Raw genomic sequence first — 22,408 nt, 5'->3', positions numbered from 1 at the left:
GTTTAATTACGAACATTTCAGGACACCGCTTGTGTTCTTAGAACAGTTTCAACTTGCTAGCGAACAGTACGGACAGGTATAGTGTTCTTTAGGACACCTCCATTTCCGTTTAATAACGAACATTTCAGGACACCGCTTGTGTTCTTTGAACAGTTTCAACTTGCTAGCGAACAGTACGGACAGGTATAGTGTTCTTTAGGACACGTCCATTTTCGTTTATTTACGAACATTTCAGGGCACCGCTTGTGTTCTTAGAAAAGTTTCAACTTGGTAGCGAACAGTACAGACAGGTATAGTGTTCTTTATTAGGACACCTCCATTTTCGTTTAATTACGAACATTTCAGGACACCAATTGGGTTCTTAGAACAGTTTCAACTTTCCAGCGAACAATACAGACAGGTATAGTGTTCTTCAGGACACCTCCATTTTCGTTTATTTACGAACATTTCAGGACACCGTTTGTGTTCTTAGAACAGTTTCAACTTAGTAGCGAACAGTACGGACAGGTATAGTGTTCTTTATTAGGACACCTCCATTTTCGTTTAATTACGAACATTTCAGGACACCAATTGGGTTCTTAGAACAGTTTCAATTGCTAGCGAACTATATGGACAGGTATAGTGTTCTTCAGGACACCTCCATTTTCGTTTATTTACGAACATTTCAGAACACCCGCGCTGTCCGTGGACATCTACATTGTTTTAAAAAAAATAAAAATGGCAAGTAATTACAACACAATATAAAAATGTAACTTTATTTCACATATATTAATTTATGACAGAGAAGGTGAGGCAGAAACAGAAACAAAAACAGGAGAATTAGGGGTTTCAACATGATTGATGTGAGGTGAAGAAGGGATGGAAGTCTCATCAAAACGTTTTGGATTATGGAGAGGGTTTGGGGATAATTGACTGGGATATGGTGAGGCGGGACAAGTACATGTGGGACAATGGTATGAGGTTTTTGTTTTAAAATGATCCTCAACAAAAGTTTTCAAATTATTAAAATTGCTCAACAATAAATCCATTTTTTCTTTTAAGCTGTCAAGCGTGTTTTCCATAACAGTTTCTTCAGACATATTTTCTATTTTGGTATGCTCTGTACAAAAAGAAATATATATGTTAAATATATATAAAATAATAACACTTAAATGGTTTATATTGTAAAGTGTGTACCATTAGCTTCACTATTTTCTGACATTTCGTCATGTGGGAAGTGCTCCTCTAGCCATTCCAGAGTACTAGACATTTCTGTGAGAAAAAAAATATATATATATATATATTTTTTAATCTAATAAAGAAAGTTTATAAAGATATGAGTAAAATGATGTACACTTACTATTTCAGGTAAGATATGTTCTGAGTAGTCTGTAGGTCTGGTCCTGGTCTTGGTTTTAGTTGTGGAGTGTCTGTCAAGTAATTATGTTGGAAGCCTATTTATCTTCTCTTGGTATATTCCATTTTAGAATATATTGTATTTAAATGAATGGTTAGTGTGGTACATACATGGGTTACATTTCTTATGTATTACTACATATAATATGTATGTGTACTACTTTGTGAATTTTTTAAATGTTATCATGTTGTAATATAACAATGAAACATGCCCCCCCAGACTTTTTAGGTAGTGGTACTGTTGTCCGAATATGTCCGCGGACATCAAAAATGTTCGCGGACATTACATTCAGTAGAAGTGGTTCAGTATGTTCATTATTACATGTACATAAAGTCAAAGTTACTATGGTTAAGTTGTGCTACTAAAAAACCTATGAAATTCAGTGAAAAAACTTTGTTAAAGGGACGTTATGGTTAAGTTGTGCTACTAAAAACCTATGAAATTCATTGAAAAAACTTTGTTAAAGGGGCGTTATGGTTAAGTTGTGCTACTAAAAACCTATGAAATTCAGTGAAAAAAACGTTGTTAAAGGGACATTATGCTTAAGTTGTGCTACTAAAAACCTATGAAATTCAGTGAAAAAAACGTTTTTAATGGGACGTTATGGTTAAGTTGCGCTACAAAAAACCTATGAAATTCACTGAAAAAACTTTGTTAAAGGGACGTTATGGTTAAGTTGTGCTACTAAAAACCTATGAAATTCAGTGAAAGAAACGTTGTTAAAGGGACGTTATGGTTAAGTTGCGCTACTAAAAACCTATGAAATTCAGTGAAAAAACTTTGTCAAAGGGACATTATGGTTCCAAGTAAAACCAAAAAACCCTTGAGATTCGCCAGTTATGGTAAGCTAAGCAACCATAACTCGCGCCACCACCGTGCACTGCTAAGACTAACACCCAGGACATCAAAGATGACATCACAAATGTCATTGCTCACATCACTGATGACATCACATGTGCATTTATCTTTCGTGAAAAGTCTGTACAAGGGTTTCTTATTGTAATGTTAATTTAAAAAAAAGTGTCAAGGATTATTGGAATAAATATCAAGTGCTAATTCGTCCATCCAGTATACTAAGGTGCTCATGTAGAAACATAGGCATTGTGTGCAGCATACATGATGTAGGTGCAATATTCATAAACTTGCCATGTTGAATAGTGAAATGATAACTGTTTTCTTATTAGACTTTTGCATACTGTGAAACATGTGATAAGTAGATAATAAAACCCTCTTACTACATAATTGCATTATTATAGACAAAACACAAAGAGACAACACCACATACAAATATGAGTATATACAAGGAAATTGAAGAAAGAAAAAAAACAGCAGTAGTAGCAAAAAGTGTTCATAACCTAACAGATTACCTTTATGCAGAGAAATGATTGCTCTGTTTCAAACGTGCTACTTACCCTATGTATATATATATATATATATATCACATGATGTGCCTGAGCTCTCAGGAAAGTAGTGTGAATACAAGATACAAAAATAGGAACATATACAGGGAAAGTACAGTAATAAAAAACTACAGAACTATCAGAAAGTGCTGACAACTCTACTGATTATTTTAATGCACAGAAAGGATTGCTGTCTTTCAAGCTTGTGTCTTCTCCTATGTATATGTTTCATATGATATGACTGGACCCTAAGGGAATTATTGTAAGAACATACTTGAAGGATAAGTCTACAAATATACTACCTTTTCCAATTTTAATTACTGACTGTTACTGAAGAAAACCATGTGGCCTAGATATGTCAGTAAAGGAAAAAAGGGGGAGCCAGACATGTGATGTCATCAGTGATGTCATCAATGACATTTGTGATGTCATCTTTGATGTCCTGGGTGTTAGTCTTAGCAGTGCGCGGTGGTGGCGCAAGTTATGGTTGCTTAGCTTACCATAACTGGCGAATTTCAAGGGTGTTTTGGTTTTACTTGGAACCATAACGTCCCTTTAACAAAGTTTTTTCACTGAATTTCATAGGTTTTTAGTAGCGCAACTTAACCATAATGTCCCTTTAACAAAGTTTTTTTCACTGAATTTCATAGGTTTTTAGTAGCACAACTTAACCATAACGTCCCTTTAACAAAGTTTTTTCACTGAATATATATATATATATTGTTCAATTCATCAAATAAATCTTTTAATTTGCAAAACAAACCTATTTCTTGGTTCAGTGAGATCAGGGGGATTCAAAGAGAGGGGCGTTGTATAAGGGTACTTCATCCAGAAATAAAAGAACATTTGACATAAAAATATATAAATAAGGGTTTCCATTGGGCATCCCATACTAGGCATTGACTTAGTTGGACTGCTGGGTTGAAACCACTTACAGGTAGAAGGTTTGCCATTTTTGGCCCGAGGCTATGGAATAGTATTCTCGATACATCAAAGCTCTTGAGTCTCTATTTTAATTTCGTAGAGCTCTCAAGACCTTCCTTTTCAAAGAAGGGGCCATGAAGAGGGAGGTTCCACCTCGTTCTGTCAGGAGAATTTCCGTTTCTACGGGTCTTTGGTGACTTAATTATTTTTCCAGCTCTGCCTTTATATGGTTCAGTCAGTTCTGAGCGCATTATAAATAATCAAAATCAAATCAAACCACCTTCTACAACACGTAACACAAGAACCAGGCTGATGGACAGAAAGAATATAAGTTTATTCTTTTTAAATAGTAAACAAATCCTTACTCACACCATGATTGTCAAGATACACACCATTTCACTTCCTGACAATGCTTCTCACTACAAACAAGTTGAAGCCACAAGTTTGTTTTTACAACAAAACTTCACATAAAATATAGGACACAATAACATGTACAATTTTACATTTCTGGTTTCCACTACCTCCTACTGCCTTTAAATAATCAATAGGGGAGAGAAAGAGTGCAGTATTTCAGTCTGTGTGTACCATTTTAGAGTGTACACACAGGGTGAATTTCGTGTTGCAATTTTGACCATGTTGTCCCCTGGTAACATGTAAAAGTGAACAAAGGTCTAATGAATACTCAGAGAAATGGGTCATGAACAAGAATATCGTTCATGTGAAGTGAATTAATGCAGCACCCCATAACCTGACGCGACGATTTGGCTAAGCAGTGGGCTTGATATGATATGATACGTTTTTTATAACATGCTTAATACCCAAAGGTTTCTAAGCGCAGACCCGGGCATCGAACATGTGTTGCTCCGCGTCGTCTTGCTTCCAAGGCGAGTACATTGCCCCTGAACTATCCTCCCGAGACTTTGTTTGTGGCTTAACTTAAATGACATATAGCTGGTTTTGGTTGAACACCATTGGTATTTGCAGCACCATTTCCCCAGTTATCCCTAGACACTTTCCAATTCTAATGATGTAATAACACTACAAACATTTAATGAAATAATCTCTCAACGGATAATTAAAACATTTCCTTTGCCACTCCCCAGTGAATATTTCCCAATACACTTTGGAATTCCTGGCTCACTCTCTATAGGGAAGGGTGCTTTGAATCATCTGACTTCCCTTTGCTTACAATTAATGCTCTTTTCTGAACAAGACAGACCCAGAGATTCAGATTGCAATTAGGACCCCCTTTTCTATAATGCAGGGTCCAAGGAGTGTTGAACAGTTGCAATTTAGTTTATGAATGCACCCTTCCAATTTATGGGATTTTTGGGGTTGACAATAAGAGGAGAAGCAAAATTACTTTAAAAGACTATGGCCCTCATTATGACCGGCGTGTTTCCAGCAGACTCGCCCTACTGTTACCAGCACCCGATAACCCGGTGTTACCAGGATATTACGGGCACCAGCAACGGCAGTAAGTTCCTATTCCATGGAGTTTGATAGGACACAATGGAATGGGAATTTCTGAAAACACCCGCTCCGTTTTCACCGGTGCTGGCAATTTAGTGAACTCTCTGCTGGGAGGGGCATGAACTCCCGACAGGTCAGGCCTGCCAGTAGTTCACTGCTCCTACTGCAGACTCAGAGTATGCCGGTCTGGGAAAAATGCTGCAGCTGGTAGTACTAGCCATTTTACCAGCATTTTTCCTGGACCGGCATGCTCAAAATGATGGCCTATATGATCATTCACACTTGGAGAGATGTCAGAGATTTAAAATTTCACCAAACTCACCTCGGTGTCCTTTAGATATGTGGTAATTAATCAAATTATTAATTAATAAGGAAATGCTTCTCACTACCCACCCCATTAATTTCTATATAGAAGAAAGATATTAGTTCTAATAGATCCCCACCAATGGTTTGTAATGTTAGAATAAGTACTTACTTTGAATCTCTGTGGGTTCTGCACAGGTGCAGTAATCAGAAGGCAGTTGGTGATCAGGTGCAAGTGGACCTAGGTCACCCGGCCTAAGCCGGCCACCTGCCAATCACTTTAAACGGTTAGTGCCTTCCTGGTTGCCACTCTTTCCCCCTATTTAAGCAGCCCTCCAGCCTCTTTTCCTTTGCAGTTGGTGTGCAGGTGGAGGTGGATCTAGGCCACCTGGCCTAAGCATGGCCCAGCTGTCAATCCCTTTAAACTGTTGGCGCCTTCCTGTTTGCTGCACTTTTTTCTTACTCATGCAACCCTCCAGCCTCTTTTCCTTTGCAGTTGGTGAGCAGGTGCAAGTGGATCTAGGTCACCTGTCCTAAGCCCCGACCACCTGTCAACCACTTTAAACTGTTGGTGCCTTCTTGGTTGCCGCTCCTTTTCCTTACTTAAGCAGCCCTACAGCCTCTTTTCCTTTACAGTTGGTGAGCAGGTGCAAGTGGATCTAGATCACCGGACTTAAGCCCCGCCCACCTGTCAAACACTTTAAACTGTTGGCACCTTCCTGGTTGACGCTCCTTTTCCCTACTTATGCAGCCCTTCAGCCTCTTTTCCTTTGCACTTGGGGAAAAGGTGCAAGTGGATCTAAGTCACGTGGCATAATCACCACCCACCTTCTTAGCCTTGCCCTTTCCTTTCTGCTCTTAACTCTCAGATCAAGAGCGTCTCTCGCCATGCCGTCAAAAGTGAAGGGCAGATGAAGAAAAGGGAAATTCCTGTGTGGACCTGCTCGGACCAGGAGGACCAAGGGCCCGAACTCCTGCTCAAACAGCAGGTAAGTATGTACCAACATTTGTTTTCTCCCTCTGTCCCCAAAGGCCATCCCCATCATCATCAGGAAACATGAACATCAACTTCTCCGGTGCTGGGGTGAGGACAGGTGCTCCGTGGCACAGTAAGTTGTGCATTTGTAAAAGTTGTATTCTCCTGCCTCAGCGTGTGTGTGTCTGCTCCACTCTCCCTTTGTCCCGGTTGCTTCCTTGTTTGTTGGCTCTCCCCCCTCGCTGCCTCCCACCACACTCCCATTGGTTGCCATTGGTTGCCGGGCCCCTTAAATCAGCCACCGAAGACACCCCCTGCCATGGCAGCCCCTCGGCCAGGGACCAGAGTCTAAGCTCCAGTGTTGTCTGGTGGTGTCCGCCGTGGTAGCACCTAGCCTGCAGCCATTGACCTGCTGCGACTGATCAGGTAAGTTAGAAGTCGGTGTGTGTATTGTGCTGTGCTCAAAAACATACCCTTTTCCCCCCCTTTTGGGAACGTCGAATCTGGTTGTGTTGTATTGTGCTGTGCTTGAAAACCTAGGCTTTTTTCCCTTCTATGAAAGTTGATTCTGTGTGTGTTGTATTGTGTTGTGCTCAAAAAAGTAGCCTTTTCCCCTTGTAGGAAAGTCGAATCTGGGTGTGTTGTATTATGCTTTGCTAAAAAATGTAGTCCTTTTCCCCTTCTAGGAAAGTCGAATCTGAGTGTGTTGTATTGTTCTGTGCTGAAATACTTAGCCCACAACTTGGCACGCACAACTTGGCCATGTGCGCTCCCTTGCTACTATAGCTGTGTGCGCTCCCTCGCATCATAGGTCTCTGAAACCTGTTCCACCCCCTCTCCTGTGTTTCCCTTCCTTCCTCTCTGATCCTAGCCCTTCCCCCTTCGATCTTTTGTGTACTATTCTGACACTGTCTCGTGCTCCAGTTTTTTTCTGCCATTACTTTTCATTGCCTGCATTCTTCTTCTAGGTTCCTGTCATGTTCTGTGCCTTGATGACTGTATTGACTTTGTGTTTGCTCTCCATGGTTCTTGATATTGTGTTGCTATCCACGGTTTGTGGCATCACATTGCAATCGCCTGGATTCTTCACTGTTAGGATCGCTGCAGAACTCTGTGCTCTGCTTTTGGTCCTGTATTGTATCTGCATTCTTTACTTCCAGGTTCCCTGTTGTGGTTTGTGCTTTGCCTTGGTTCTTACTACATTAGCATTCTCTATTCTAGGTCCCCTGTTGTGCTTTTTTCTTTCTTATGGTTCTGTACTGCATCTGCTTTGTAGGTCGGTTGTTCTTGTGCTTTGTTGTGCCCACTTCCATTTCGTATCCCCTGTTCCTCCCTCCTGTCTGCCCCCACCTGCGCAACCTCCCCTGCCCCCTGCCCTGACTGGGCTCCCCTCTCTCTAGCCCCCCTTTTCACCGCACAGCACCTATGGTTTTCTCTGTCTCACCTATCTTTTCCTAACTGCTTTTCTAATGACTATCCTATCCCTCTCACTAGGTCTGGCAGGAAGAAGCTCAAAAGGGACATCCTGCTCTGCAACCTAGGCCTCCCTATCGCTGATACCTATACTACTGCTTCTTCCAGGCAGACAGGCCCTTACAGACATACTCTTTGTCGTTCCCTATCCTGGCCTATGGGCCCCCTTTATGGTCTCTGTTCCCTCACCTTTTTCCTCATCTACCATTAATGGTGGTACCTGGCGGGAGGCCCTCCTGGCCCCCTTCCACTCCTCCAAGACCATCATTATTGTCTACTTGAATGGCACCGTCTTGATCCAGGGCACTTAAAGCCAATCTCCTCCTCTTTGATAGATGCTTCCCGCACCTTATCAAATTCCTTTCCGCTTCTGCTATCCGCTGCCTCCTTCCTCTGCCACCTCTTTAGCACCCCCTGCTGCTTCTCTGGCCCACTTGTTGCCTTCCTTCTCGGGCATCTCCAACAATTCCGCAGGGTGTACCTCTGGCCTGTACCCCTCCACGGAAGTCATTCAAATGTGGCAACCTGCTCCACATCGCTACCCTCAACTCTCTTTCAGCTGTCAAACACTCCTTTGACATCTGCCGTCTCCTGGAAGAGCTTGATTTGGAAGTACTCAGTCTCAACGAGACTTGGTTCACGGCCTGATCTGTCACAAGTTTCAACACTCTCCTTCCAGATGGCTACAAGATCCTCTCCGAACCCAGAACCAACCACCCCGGTGGGGGTGTAGCCTTTATTTTCCCAGAGTGGATCCCTACTTCTATCATTCCAATGCAGCACTACTCCTCCTTTGAATGCCTGTTTGCAGGCATGCTATCTCTCTTGGCCCCTCCCTCACCGTGGCCACAATCTACAAGTCACCTAGTCATGTCGCCCTCTTCCTCTGTGAGTGGGCTGACCTCTCCTCCTTACTCCTTGCCTTTATCTCTCAACTTCTCCTCCTCGAAGACTTGACCATCCACCTGGATGCTACCAGCCCTTCTTAAGGACTCTTTACAACCTCTGTGATTCTCTCTCTCTCTCTCTCTCTCTCTCTCTCTCTCTCTCTCTCTCTCTCTCTCTCTCTCTCTCTATTCTTCCCTCTGGCTCGACTCACTCTGCAGTGCCCACCCTGGCTGTTCAGATCTCCTCAGAATTTCCCTTCTCTCTCTCACCACTCCTTCCTTCTCGGTCATCTGACCCATAAAGCGTGTGTCAGTTGAGGCTTTCACTGCTACTTTCTCTCCTCCTCTTCCACCTTTGGCTGACTCACACCCTGACCAGCCCCCTCTTACCTACATCTCTCTATCTCTAACACTCTGGATGTCCTTGCCCCTGTCATGAGGATCCACATGAAGCCCAAATCCAAGTGCAACTCTTGGTACGATTCCGAACTGTCCACCCTTAAACAAAAGTGTAGGGCGGCAGAGAGGAAGTGGAGGGCGTCAGGTGCACCCCCTGAGCCAAGAGCACTTCCCATTTAGTGCCGCCAGTAATGAGTGAGGAGGAGAAAGGGGGAGGACAGAGACGATATGAGGGATCCATAGGTTAGTTGAAGGATCAGCAAAGAGAAAATCAGTGATAGTTGGTCTGGAGGACGCATTGGTGTGCCTGCTATGGGCACACCAGGTTGGTTTTCAGGAGTGCCTTTTTGAGTTTCTTCCTTCCAGACTTTATGAGAGTGGGAGGGTAGGAGATGGAGCAACAGTTTGAGAAAATAGGGGAGATGGAGAGCACCATGGGGCCTGGGAGCTGGAGGGGGCAGGTCAGAGGAAGCAGGGAGAGGGTCAAAGTCACTATGCACTGATAGAATTGCACCAGGTGGCCAAGCAGACAGAAAACAATATATATGCTGTAGGTCCTAAGGTGTGTGGAATCATAGACGGATTTGTAAAAGTACCTAAAATCGATTTTCAAAACAAAGCATTCAATAAATACAAAACAAAAATGGCTGCACAGATGCAAGGTGTACCTAAAGTCGATTTTCAAACAAAGCACTCCATACATACAAAAATGAAAATTGCTGCACAGATGGAAGGTGTACCTAAATCGATTTTTAAATAAAGCACTCCACAAATAGAAAACAAAAATGGCTGCACAGATGGAGGGTTTTGCTGACCTTTTTTTGGAAAGAAACCAGGTTAGGAGAGCAATATGGGAGCAGACTTACAGTGCAAAATTGCAGGTATTGTTGATTGATGCTTGAGCAGGTGATACAGAAAAGGCAATAGGGAAGGGGGGCTGTCATAAGTCTCAGTGGAAATTCAAATGAAAGAGGAGGCAGCAAAGTGTCACATGGCTTCTTACCAGGGCAACTGGCAATCCTTGAACCCTTTAGGGTGAAAGGTTCAAAGAGGAGCTTCTTCATGCTCCGACAGGCTCAGACAGGGGCCTTAGTGACGGGCCGTGGATAGAGGGCCCACTAATCCTGTCAGCTCCCTGATTGGATTCCTTTTGGCCCTGGCCAGCCATTTTACAGTCACTGTAGGGCTGGCTGGGGGGCACTCCTGAAGAAAAGATGGTGTCAGCCATCTTTAAGTATGAGACACACATACATAATTGAGTTGAAACATCCCAGCTTGGATACAAATATCAATTGATTCCCCAGTTGTACTCTTACGCAAAATGTTCAAATGTAACTTATTTATAGTAGTGGACACCTGGGGTAGTTTGGGTGAAAATTTGTACCAATATGAAAAAGCGGCACATGCGACCCACAATTTTCAGGCACCCCAAACCCAATGGGCTTACCTGCAGATTAGTCAGTTTCTGATGCTAAAAGACTTGGAAGAGGCTTGTGGCAAAAAGGCTTGCCAATGTTGCTGGAGGTCCCTGGACAGCTGGTGGAATAGGAGGAGGTGGCCCAAGGGGGATCTGGTGGTGGGCCTTGGGTAAGGGGCCATCCAAGCCTGATGGCTCCCTGATTGGTCTTCTTTGACCCTGGCCAGCCAATGGCAGTCACTGTAGGGCTGGCTGGGGAGGCACGCCTGAAGAAACAATGGTATTGGCCATTTTTCAGTAGGAGACACACATACACAATTGAGTTCAAACAGCCCAGCGGGGCTACAAACATCGATCGATTGCCCAGTTGCACTCTTACGCAAAAAGTGTAAATGGCACTTATTTATAGTAACAGGCACCTGGGATAGTTTGGGTGAAAATTCGTACCAAGATGGAAAAGCAGCAGAAGCAACCCACAATTTGCAGGCACCCCAAGCTCAACATGCTTACCTGCAAATTAGTCTATTTCCGCTGCTATAAGACTTCTTGGAAGAGGCCTTGTGGCGAGGAGCCTCACCAGAGTTGCTGTACCTCCCTCGACACCTGGTAGAATAGAAAGAGATGGGCCATTTGTCTGCTTTTTTGACAGCATCTTAGCTTAATGCAGTTCACCTGTATCCTGGTGCTATAAATGCCCCACAGAGCACTACACAAAGAAATAGAGACCAAAGGCAATTTTCTCTCTCAGGACTACCTTCCTTCATGCAGCTCAGAAAGCTTCAAAACATCCATGTTCCATGCACATGATTTTAGTAGCATACCTTTTATCACAATCTGTAATTATTATATATGACTGCCACATGGGTCGACATTATCCCAGCTCTTTCATTATCTGCATAATCCTATTCACACAGATCATCCAACCCAACAATAGTGAGAATGAAATGTTCACCAATGAGACACAAGAATTCATAAAAGTGCATATAGCATCGAGAGACAGTAGACAAATAGAAGTTTTTCTGACCTCCCATTAAATAATTGATTCTCAAAAACAGGCTCTCCCTTAATCCATTCAAACCAGAGATCCTTCTAGTAAAAACAACAAACACTACTTATTTTGCATTTAGATGTCAAGACTGTGTGGGCCCTCAACCTGCAGCCTTGTGGGTTGGCTCTGCTCCCCCTCCCATTGGTTGCACTTGGCTTTGATAAGCCAATGAGAGCAAGCGGGAGGTGGCAGCTGGCCATCCACTTAAGGCCCACAAACGAGGCCCCTCCACTCTCCCTCTGCCACTTCTGCCTCCAGAAGATCACCTGTTGCTGGGGTTCTCCACCTGCCTCATGGGGCTGCCTACATCACCCACAGAACTGCTGGGGTAAGCTTAGTCTTTTGTTCTGAGCGCATGTGGCACAGCATTTTTTCAGAAAAAATGCATTTAAATGCAAACTTACCATCGCACATGCTGAGGACTGACTTTGGAGGAGCAGCACTTCTCATTTTTTCTGCATTTGGTGACTTGAATGTACTTTCTGAACTTTGCCTCATTGTGTTACTGGCTTCCAACATGGCTGCTTGCTTCTTCACCACTTGTAACTGCAGCCTTGTGGGTTGTCCGTGCTCCCCCTCCCATTGGTTGCACTTGGCTTTGATAAGCTCCCCATCCCCCTTTGGCTGACTAGCTGAGGCTTTTGCTGCCACCTTCTCACCCCCTTCCGCTTTGGCTGACTCTCACCCTGCCACAGCCCTCTTCTCTCTCCACTCTGCTTTATCTGATACTCTTGATATCCGAGCCCCTGTCATAAGAATCCACCTGAAGCTCAAAGCCAAGTGTAACTCCTGGTACGACTCAGACCGCATCACCCTGAAACGCAAGTGCAGGGTGGCTGAGAGGAAATGGCGAGTTTCATGTACATCCGCTGACAAACCGGCCTGCCGCATGCTCCAAAGGCAATACCGGCTCTCTGTCCGAACCAAGAATACAGCTCATATCCAAGCCCACGTCTCTGTGGCATCTAACAACTCAGCTGAACTCTTTAAAATCTGCAAGAAACTGGCCAATCCTGCCGCAGTCTCTACCTCTCATGTCCCTTGCCAGGCCTTCTGCATGGCACTGGCTTCTCACTTCATCTTTCTGAAACTCAGGACATACTGTCCTCACTCTCCTCCTCTCGCCTCCACTCCTCTATTACCTGCTCCTCCTCTGGCCCTTCTGCAGCCACCTCTCCTCCCTCCTTCTCTGCCTTTCCCCTGTTCTCTGCAGACGATGTTCCTAGACAAGTCCGATCTATGAAAGTCTTGTCGAAGCAGGTTCACCCCTGTTCCTCCAAAACTATCAAGGACCACATCGACTCCCTGGCTCCTGCCCTGGCTGATTTCTGCAATCACTCCTTCGCCGCTGGAGTCTGCCCATCCCCCCTGAAGCACTCCCTTGTGCACCCTCTTCTTAAGAAAATCTATGCTGACTATGCCCGGCTAACTATCACTCAATCTCTAACACTCCCTTCCTGGGCAAGCTCCTGGAGAAACTGGCCATCTCCCAGCTTAATCTCCACATGGAATCGGTTGGATGTGTTCATGACCAACAGTCTGGCTTCAGAGTTGCTAGGAGCATGGAAACTGCTCTCCTGAACATCCATGAAGACCTGCTATCCAACCTTGACTCTAACACCCCCTGTGTCCTCATCCTGCTTGATCTCTCCTCTGCCTTCGACACTGTCAACCATGCCACCCTGCTCAACCGTCTCCATGATAACCTGGGTATCACTGGTCAAACTCTGGCATGGCTGACCTCTTTCATCTCTGACTCACCCTCCCAGGTCCAACTTGGGACCTTCCTCTGTGTTGTCTTTTAGTCTACCTGTGGTGTCCCCCAGGGGTCTAACCTCTCTCCCTGGCTTTTCAACCAATACCTGGCACTCCTTGCCCACTGAATCACCACTGTCTGCCCCAACTTTCAGTGCTATGCGGAAGACACCCAGCTCATTTTCAGGCTACCCTCAGCCTCCTCCTCTCCTTCCCTCATCTTTGACTGTCTGTCTGCTATCCAGGAGTGGTGTGCTGCCAATGACTTCTGCCTTAATGCCAGCAAGACTGAGAATCTCCTCATAACCTCACCCGCCCCCTCCTTCCCTATAGCTGTCTGGCCGGCCTCTCTTGGCCCTCTTCCTGCTCCCACCTGCAAGGCTAAAAACCTTGAGGTCATCTTCGACTCCACACTCTCCTTCTCTCCTCACATCTCTGACATTTCTCAGAAGTCACACTACCAACTGCACCTCCTCAGAGGTATTCTTCCTTTCCTCTCCTTCCCCCAGAAGCTCACTGTCTCCAGAGCTCTGGTTCTCAGTAGGCTGGACTATTGCAACAGCCTCTTCCTAAATCTGCCTGCTTCTACTCTCCGCCTTCTGCAATTTATCCAGAACAGGACTGTGAGAATGGAATGTTAATATGTCATTGACTTGAGAATGTGGAATGTTGGGGCGGTTTGGGCGACGAGGAGAAAAGAGAAAAATAACAAATAACACGAGATGGCACAGCATTGTGTTACATAGAATGCGGCTAGGACATAAGTCCAAAATAGACAACATGTGGGCATTATGAGAAACGGCGATGCGCAATTTAAATAATTTAAACAAATGTACGCAGAGCGAGGCAAGGGACAAAGCGCGAGCTCCAGCTCAGACCTCAGGTTTACGGAGTGACGTCGCACACTAAACGTCGCACGCTAAACGCAGTGCACATTGTGTTCTAAATTGGATTCGAGGTTTAAGCCAGTGATTTGGAAGGTGAAAAGAATAAAGGGACCCATGATCACTGTAGTTGATGAGGACAAACATGAAATCACATGGACTGCATCGTTCTTCAGGAGATTGTTTCAAGTGGACCATAGCTGTGTTGAAAGGATTGATAATTGAGCTTGGGATGATGTTTCTGTGAGCTCAGGAGATTTGCGGGATGGTGAAGAAGTGACTGAACAAGTGGGAGGTAGTCAAGATTATGGTGGTTTGGCTTTTGGAGATGATCTTTCACATACTGGTGAGTTAGGATGTGGTGAAGAAGTGGAGTCTGGTGGTGGAGAAGTTGATTCTGATTCTAGATCCACAATGGCGAGGAGTCATCTTTATCGATTGGTTCATAAGCCAGACCGACTCATTGAGCAAATGTAGTTGTTATGTCACATCAACAAACTGTAAGTACAAAGCTAACAATATAATACATGCAGGCATTGAAATTAAGAGTTATTATGCATTAGTAGTAAGTTAAATAATAAGTAAGGGGGATTGTTGTAGTGTTAATAATGTTGATAGTTACAGGGAGTTAGAATGGAATGTTAATATGTCATTGACTTGAGAATGTGGAATGTTGGGGTGGTTTGGGAGTTCAGTTATGTTTGGAAGATTAAAGAATATGGTTCACACAGTGCCTGTCTCTGATATATATTAATGAAAGAAGATCAAAACAATATACACTTACCATTGAACTTGCCACTTGTTGACCGTTACTTATAATTGTTATCATCTTTTCTCAAGTACTGCACAGTCCCTGCCCCCTTCCGATGCACTTGCGCGATCTGAATGACACCTGGCCTAGTAGGATCGTTGTCCGTCCTCCCTTGTTCCCCTCCCTTGCCTCGTCGAGCCTTGAAACACTTGTGTATAGGTGCATTATAAATGCCATATCATATCATATATCATATCAATGAGGGCAACCGGGAGATGACCATCCACCTAAGGCCCACAAAAAAGGCCCTGTCTACCACGGTACATTGCAAGCCACCCCTGTGTCCATCTGTGTGCCCCCACTGGCCCCCGTGTCCTCCTGTGTGCCCTCAATGGCTCCTGCGTCCATTTGTGTGACCCCATGTCCCTGTGTCCTCCTGTGTTCCCCCACTGACTCCCATGTCCATCTGTGTGCCCCCACTGCCTCCCGTGTCCACCCGTGGGACCCCCACTGGCCCTGTGCCCTCCTGTGTGCCCCCATTGGCCCCCATGTCCATCCATGTCCCCCGACTGGCCCCCGTGTCCTCCTCTGAGCCTCCCACTCGCCCTGTGTCCATGTGTGTGTCCCCACTGGCCCCCATGTCCATCTGTGTGCCCCCACTGGCCCTTTTGTCCATCTGTGTGCCCCCCACTGGCCCCTGTGTTCTCCTGTGTGCCCCCCACTGGCCCTGTGTCCTTCTGTGTGTCCCCACTGGCCCTGTGTCATCTGTGTGCCCCCACTGGCCCCCGTGTCCATCTGTGTGCTCCCCAATGGCCCTGTGTCCTTGTGTGTGACCCCCACTGGCCCTGTGTCCTCCTGTGTGCCCCCACAGGCCCCTGTGTCCATCTGTGTGCCCCCACTGGCCCCTGTGTCCATCTATGTGCCCTCACTGACATCTGTGTTCTCCTGTGTCCCCCCACTGGTCCCAGTGTCCTCCTGTGTGCCCTCAATGGCCCCCATGTCCATTTGTGTGCCCCCACTGGCACTGTGTCAATCTGTGTGCCCCCACTTGCCCCTGTGTCCTCCTGTATGCCCCACTGGCCACTGTGTCCATCTGTGTGCCCCCTCTGGCCCATATGTCCTCCTGTGTGCCCCCACTGACTCCTGTGTACTCCTGTGTGCCCCCACTGGCCCCTGTGTCCATTTGTGTGCCCCCACTGGCCCCTTTGTCCATTTGTGTGCCCCCACCGGCCCCTGAGTCCATCTTTCAGCCTTCTTGCCCTCCCCTTCCCCCTTCACCTTTCAATTATCTTAGCACATACTCTTATCATTGTCCCTTGACCTTTGATAATAGCGTGTCTGTCCCCCCTTTTGCTCCTTGTCTTCTCCTCCCTCTCCCTCCCAGCACTACCTTATCAGTCGTTGACCCTTTAAGATAGTGACTTGTTTTGTTCCTCTCCACTTTTCCTCTCTCCTCCACCTCCCCTCATCCCCTCCTCCCCCTCCTCTTGTCACTCTTGCACTGCAACAATTGTCATCAGGCATAGAAATGCTACTGCTAGTATTGTCTCCTTTTCCCTTCCCCTCCCCCCTTATTGTTCCATGCACTTGTACTATCTGTTATGATATGATAGTTATTCTCACATTCTGATTTGTTTCAAGGGCCTGTAAGAATGTTACTGTATTTTCCCATGTTCCCTCCCTCCTTGAAACGCTTTGGAACACATTGTGTATAGGCGCTATACAAATAAATAATTGAATCAAAATCAAGTCAAACCTGTCAAGAATATTCCAAACCTTTGTCTGCCTCATCCCTCAGGTACATTTCTTCACTAAAACATTTTCCTCTTCAAAGCAATTCTCTCTTGACTATACATGTTGCATCGGATTACCTTTTTATTCAATATATCTACGTTCCTTCTAGATAACTGCCAAGTATGAAAACCAGGACTCCTGATACATTTCATGAACAAACTCCAAATGGTTCAGGATGATGATTGTCAGAATGTGACACTCCATTTATATCTGCTGAGTATGTAAGTCCTTTAACAGGACTGGCTCATTTAGAGTAAGATGGTTACTGTTGTATTGTTGGAGTGATACAGAGGAAGTGTGGATTTATAGTAGCCCAGAAGAAAGTTTAAGTCTATAGAGGGGTCCCTCCATCTTGGATTTTGGTAGGGCTTGCAAATATTCTATTCCCCTCCCCAATTCCTACAGATAAAGCACTAAGGGTATGACATCAAAAAGCAAATCACACTTTTTTACAGAAGCCTGGAAACTTTAAAACCAGGCTTGCTTTGGAACAACCCACTAAGCAATGTTTCCAACATAGCGAGAGTGCCCAGCCCTTAGTTTATTATCTTTGGACCATTCACTTGACCCTGATTGGGAGTATAGTCTACTCCAAATACCTCTACCAGAGAAATAAAGCCGAGGTTTTGATGGGGAAAGGAAAGCTCCTCTCTCTAACCATCCCTGCCAAGATCTAATGTAGGTGAGAAACCTAAACGCAGGGACTGCTCACTGTACATGACATAACTCTGAACAACCAACATTGCTAGGAAGGGCAGAAGAAAGGATTCCTTTTGTCCCGGACTGAGTCTCTCAGTGACTGCAAAGCCCTGAAAGCAGTCCAAATCATGTCCATCATCTGTAGACATTGGTGGACTGGCTAATTTGTGCTCAACTCACATTGAGCTGAAACAAGACCTGCAGTGTTGTGTTCCCTTTGTCACTGCAAGTACTTTCATCCACCTACCTGCATTGCAAGCCTTCCCAATGCTGACTCAACTCATTAATGTACAGCGTCCAATCTCAACTTTACTGCAGGCTCAATGGGCATGAGCATGCAACTCACTGCATCTTAACCATAAACCCAATACAACAGAAAGATTGACTCGACCTGACACAAAAGCCATCTCAACCTGCTAGAATCCATCAAGTCGCTCATCTTGAATGCCAACTCAACCCGGCGGAAGAATCATGTTGAACTGACTTCACCACTGATTAGACCCATTGAACGATATAAACTTGACCAGTCTCGAATGCTGACTCTATCTACTCGAGAGCACCTTCTCAAAATCATGTCAATGCTGACTCACCATTGGGACAGCATGACTAGATCTCCCTGACACCGGCTTGAATGCAGAAAAGCAACTAGAAGCCTGGCTTGATGCTGCTGGTCCCTGAAAGAAAAGACACAAATAATGTTAAGTGGTCTGATCCACCTGGTCTGCCTTAAAGAAACCTAGTGACGCCTAATTTTTTGAAATCTTGTTAGTGCACTCCTGTCTGAAATCCAAGAGTGCACCTTAATTCTGAGAGTCTGCTTTCTCTCTGTTTTCACTTAGAGGGTGGACAGTAGTGTTGTTATTAGTTGTGCACATTTTTGTTCGTGTACTTAAAGATCTTTTTTGAAGAACGTTGGTTGGACATCATTTTATTTTGGTAACACTTGACTATTTGCGTACTTCTGTACCAGCTAATATAACCCTTGAAGAGTATAACTTGGCCTTGGCCCGCACTAAACTAATAGGTGATGGAGGTATACCTGACAAGCTGTGCCTGATTCACATCTATAATTCCAATAATGTCTGGTTTAGTAGTAATGTGGGGTTGAGTAGGTTGAATTCACTACTCATGCCTGTACTCCTGCTGAGCAGTAGGCATATCATCACAACATTAGAATCACCGAGATATTCTGCCTTTAAAATATATACTGAAATGTCTAAAGTTGGCACCTACTACTGGCCACTGAACTGGCTAAGTCTAGCGGTTAGGTTAGAAAGCTTACATACTCGAGGCTCATCCCTTTGCAACTCACTTCCATGCCTCATCTGTCTTAAAGATGACACCCGTCAATAGCATAAACTTAAAAAAATGCACCCAATTCTTGTTAGTTTATGAACTATGTAAGGAACAAATAGGAAACAACATTAAAAAAAAAATTCCACCACTTCTCACATGCACATCCCTCCATCCTACCCAACCAATGCAACACCATCTTTACACAGGCACTCAACAAGATTGCACCCCAGAAAATTAGAAAACCCCCACAACAACCACCACAAAAAATGGTTTAACATTTCCCTCCTCTCTATCAAGCAGGTGACCAGATGCCTAGAAAGTGCCTGGCAAAAGAACCCATGCTGCGGAACCAGGACACTGCCCAGACACTGTGGCAACAAATGCAAAACAGCCATAGGCAAAGGCACCCATTACCTCCAGAATCTCCAATCCACCAGCAAGCATGCCCTGAAACAAGGCAACATCATCATGTCCCTCTCTAAACCATCATCCACACATTCTGCACCCCCATCCACAGCATTATTCTACTTCCTCATGAACTACTTTGACTCAAAAATACACAACCTCAGGAAAGACCTGCCCTAAGCCGACCTACCACTCCCAAACATTCCAACACATGGGAACACCTTCCAGCCCATTGGCACTGACACCTTCATCACGCTCACTGCCGAAGCAAAATCTGCAAGCTTTCTTGATGATGCATGCCCACCTCAAGTGGCATCAAATTGCACTACCACCACCCTATCTCCACTCTGGCTCAAAATCATCAACTCCTGTCTCTCAGATGGTACAGTCCCTGCTGCTCTCAAAACTGGACCCATCTCACCACTCAAAAAAATATCTCTCAACCCCACGCTCCCTAAAAACAACTGCCACATTACTATCCTACTATACTTTGCCAATATTATGGAACGCTTTGTCACTACCCAACAGCAACAACACATCACCATAAACAACCACTTAACCCCTTCCAATCTGACTTTCGACCTGGACACAGCACTGAGACTGCAACTCTTTACATCCTCAATTACCCCCACAGCATCACAGAAAAAGGATGCACAGCACAACTCATACTCCTCGACCTGTGTGCAGCCTTTGACACCATCAACAACACCATTCTACTATACATCCTATCCCATAGGATGAATTGCCCTGGCACCATACTTGACTGGTTCATCTCCTTTCTCATTGACAGCACATCCTTTGTCTCCATGCCGCCTTATTGATCAGACCCCACCCATGTCAAGAATGGAGTCCCACACGTCACCCCCCTAATCTCTACTCTTCTTCAACCTATATGTTGAATCACTTGGACAGACCCTTTGCAGACATAACATCCAATTCCACCAATAAGCAAATGACACACAGATATACTTCAAAATGTCATTCCCTTCAAAACTCCTCAAAACCTGTCCCTCCACCATATCCCACTTCCTCAAACTCAACCCTTCCAAAACAGAATGCCTTCTCATCTGTCCATCCCAGCACAAACCCAAACTCACCCCCTGGATCCAAGAATTCACCACAGACACCCCACACATATCCCTCTTCTCACCTGTAAAATCCCTTGGCTTGACCATTGACGCTCACCTCTCCTTCACACACCACATAACCAGTATGTCCAAAACCTACAATCTACAACTGCACCGCTTACACAAACATATCCTTCCTCGCTATGACTTCTGCACTACAGTCCAAACTCTGGTTATCTCAAAACTGGACTATGGAAATGCTCTCCTCACTAGACTCTGCAACACCACGCTTGCCCGCCTCCAAGCCATACAAAAAACAGCAGCCAGAATCATCCCCCACCTACCCAAATGTTTACACATCACCCCCGCTCTACTAGCTCCTCATACCCCGATAATTGCCTTCAAATGGATCTGCATTGTATTCAAAGGCATCCACCTCAAACCTCCATCTTACTTTCATGACAAACTCAAACCCATCACCCACACAAACACAAGAAAAAGGCAGACAATATCTTCTACACATTCCACTCTGCAAACTCACATGCACACAAAAACACATATATTTACCCACTGGGCACCCAGTGCATGGAACACGCTACCTCTTCGCGCATGCACTGCAACGTCCATCACCACTTTTAGTAAGAGTCTCAAAACATACCTGTTTCTCCACACATAACCCTGCCCTCCTCCTATGCTATCACTTGTCTATGCTAATCTTCCTATCCTTTTCTGAAAACATTGTGTAACTTCTTTTTTCAACTCTCACCTTTTCAAACTTTGAATCATGCAAGGTGCTCCAAAATCCTTTGGGTAGGGCCAGTGCTGAACAAAAACACAAAGAAATTAAAATACAATAAATTCAAAAGATGTCCTTCAGAAAGTGGTGTACTTCTATTTTAAATTGATACGGTATGTGAATACTTTTGTGAACCATCTTATTTCAAAGAGATGAAAACATTGCAATAACAATTGAAACAAATGTTTGGACTGACAACAGGTTTTAATTGTTTGCCTAAAAAACGAAATTTAAATATATGAAATATTCAGTGAAAAAACGTTGTTAAAGGGACGTTATGGTTAAGTTGCGCTACTAAAAACCTATGAAATTCAGTGAAAAAAACTTTGTTAAAGGGAGGTTATGGTTAAGTTGCGCTACTAAAAACCTATGAAATTCAGTGAAAAAACGTTGTTAAAGGGACGTTATGGTTCCAAGTAAAACCGAAAAACCCTTGAAATTCGCCAGTTATGGTAAGCTAAGCAATCATAACTCGCGCCACCACCGTGCACTGCTAAGACTAACACCCAGGACATCAAAGATGACATCACAAATGTCATTGATGACATCACTGATGACATCACATGTCTGGCTCACTATTTTTTCTTTTGCTGACATATCTAGGCCACATGGTTTTCTTCAGTAACAGTCAGAAACTAACAGGGTAATTCATAGAATTTCGCAGAAAAGTGTCGCAAGCGGCTGGCGCAGAGTGTCCGCGTGCGATTGTCTGCGCCAGGCGCGTGCGGCAAAACCGATTTCCACGCACAGCGTATTCATGGATTTTAGGCTCCCAAACCAGCCGTGGCGCAGAGTATCGCAGCGACCCTGCAGCAGCGCCTGTAACGCCCCCAAGAACGCCCTAGCGCAAGGAAAAGCCATCAAAATCACTAAATCATCGCAAAGGGCTGCGCTAACCCTGGACCAGTTTACAGGGCTGCCAAACAAGGAACGCAAAGCGGGTAACGTTTATATCAGGGGTACGCGGGAAGTTTTACATGCGATTAGCCAGGGTACGTGTATTACAGGGGTACGCGGGAAGTTTTACACACGATTAGCCAGGGTACGTGTATTACAGGGGTACGCGTGAAGTTTTACACGCGATTAGCCAGGGTACGTGTATTACAGGGGTACGCGGGAATGATCACACGCGATTTGGCTGGGTACGTGTATGACAGGGGTACGCAGGAAGTTTTACACGCGATTAGCCAGGGTACGTGTATTACAGGGGTACGTGGGAATTATCACACGCGATTTGGCTGGGTACGTGTATTACAGAGGTGCGC

Source organism: Ambystoma mexicanum, chromosome 7q, assembly GCF_040938575.1.
Source record: "Ambystoma mexicanum isolate Mex_15411 chromosome 7q, UKY_AmexF1_1, whole genome shotgun sequence".
Taxonomy (NCBI): Eukaryota; Metazoa; Chordata; class Amphibia; order Caudata; family Ambystomatidae; genus Ambystoma; species Ambystoma mexicanum.
The sequence above is the reverse complement of the archived record's forward strand: the minus strand, read 5'-3'. Positions refer to the sequence as shown.